Source organism: Anneissia japonica, unplaced genomic scaffold, assembly GCF_011630105.1.
Source record: "Anneissia japonica isolate Jap-2015-1 unplaced genomic scaffold, ASM1163010v1 scaffold288059_len961885_cov194, whole genome shotgun sequence".
In the NCBI taxonomy this organism is placed as follows: Eukaryota; Metazoa; Echinodermata; class Crinoidea; order Comatulida; family Comatulidae; genus Anneissia; species Anneissia japonica.
In genome coordinates, this window is record NW_022740566.1 from 192824 (window position 1) to 195040 (window position 2217).

The following is a 2217-nucleotide window of genomic DNA, read 5'->3' on the forward strand; positions in this document are numbered from 1 at the left end:
TATATATATATATATATATATATATATATATATATATATATATATATATGGAGACGATGGTAAATGAAAATACAGACATCTATGGTAGACTTGATAAACACAAAAATATTTATTTATTAGATTCACCGATATTTCGGTTGTTCCTACAACCTTCTGCAGCGTGTAAGTGAAGACATAATCAAATATTATTCATTTATGTATTGAAATAATGCAATAACACTACAAGTAAATTACCGTTAGAGTGCGCCCTTTCCGGCCCTGTTTTGTCGGTAGACGTTCGTCTAGGCGTCAGGTACCATTTATATCCATTATTATTTGTCTCTTGTCGTATATTACAAAAACTGCTATCAAAATCGCAGTAATACAATACTGAAAGATAAAATCAATCTAGTGTAATTAAATCATATTATATCATTAATATAACGATACGTTGCATGAAATAACTTTGAAACATGGCAAAAATGCAAGTATACAAAAACTATATTAAATTGGTTGAGCATTTCACTTTAAAATGCTTTTAAATAATCGTTCAATTAGCAAACACTTTAAATCAAAAACGAATTTAGTTAATAGTATAACATAGGCCTATTCCCAAGTCTTCAAGTTACAAATTCTGTCCACGAATGTTCGTATATTTTTGTTAGGTTTAATGCAAATCTTCAAAGATTGGCACTTTAAAGAATTTTTATTGAAATTTAAATTACTATTTAAAAACAAAAAAAAATATTTGTATCATGCCTTTGAGAATGAGAAACATCTTTTCGACCATTTAATTTCCTATAAAAAGTATGAAATAAAGTTTATCTATATCTGTGATTTAGTGCGCCTTAAATTTCTGGTGATGGGGTGGGAAAATAGTATAGATTCATGTTAACATTTTTTAAGTGCCCTTGAGCACTGCATGTAAAACAAACTAATTTTTTTTCTATTAATAAATCAGTACATTTTCAAATAACTAAAAACCCGTTATGTACCTCACATCTTCATAAACTCACACGACACAACAAGTCATGCTGCCTGCACTGTTTTCCTTAAGCCATTATGCAAGATTGACAGGTCGTAATTTTCCTATCGCTTAAGCACATCTACAAAACACTAGTTTTGAAAGAAGACATGTCATTTAATCTTAAACTGAAATATACATAGACCTAATAAAAATACAACCGATTGTGTGTTAAAATTGTTGTAGTACATATACTTTGACTTGTTTTATCTTATTGTGTATTATTATGTAATAAATAAGATCAACTACCGGTACACAGTGTCCGCACGGCCACGCCCCTTTAATATTGTTTCTAGGTTCACATAAAACGACAGCAAACCTACGCATCTGTTGGACAACACGTGTTTACTGGGACACGTACTCAAGGCCCTTTTCTGATTGGTTAGTTGTTAAATTTGATTGACACTTCGGAAAGTTTCATTATCGTGTGTGCTATCGAATATTCCTGACAAATATTGAACTAAATTTATTTTTTAATTATATGTATGTTCATTCGCCATATGATAATTTCAAACCTACATTTCAAACCAACTTCAAAATAATTTTCATAACTTTACATTTCTTTCAATTCTAGACTGAAACAAACATCTAATATGTTATAAATTAAATTAAATACAACACTAATGGAAATCCCACATGTGTTGTGAATTTGAAATAAAGTCAAGAAATTATGATTATTGAGAAACTATGTATAGGCGTTCTTGCTGCATTAGTTGGTACAACAATTAACTATTTTCAGTAGCATTATTTTAAAATAATTAACTAATGATAACTATTACAAATATGATAGTAATTAATAATTATTATATAATGTAGGCCCTATAACGCTCTACAATGCGTACATAATATTTCTATGTATAATTTATTCTAAAACTTTGACATTTGTACTATTTTTTCACAAAACCCCTTTGTGGCCTAAACTTGCTTTATGCTATAATAAGTCAGGAAACTATTTCGATGGACAAAGGAAGGGAACTATATATGATGTGTCTGTGATAAATAATATTTAACTTCAAATCTATTTGCTTTATTTATAGTTGATATTTTGAGAACAAGTGTTTTCTGTATTTATTGAAGCTTTTAATGGTTCGGATGTGCCACGAAGCCATAGTGGTCTAGTGACTAAATCGTCTGCAACTCGGTCAGGAGACTTACATATACGTGTATATAATATACTATATATATATGATTATATATATATATATAAGCTGTTA

At 29.0% G+C, this 2217-nt stretch overlaps 1 protein-coding gene across 1 annotated transcript in view; it reads right to left on the bottom strand.

Moving 5' to 3' along the window:
- LOC117118264 (retinoschisin-like) overlaps positions 1-383 on the bottom strand; it is a 6616-nt gene extending 6233 nt beyond the window's left edge. The window contains exon 1 of the mRNA XM_033262813.1: positions 235-383. The gene's annotated coding sequence lies outside the window, so the exon portion shown is untranslated. The remainder of the gene's footprint in view (positions 1-234) is intronic.
- Between the last annotated feature and the right edge of the window lie 1834 nt (positions 384-2217).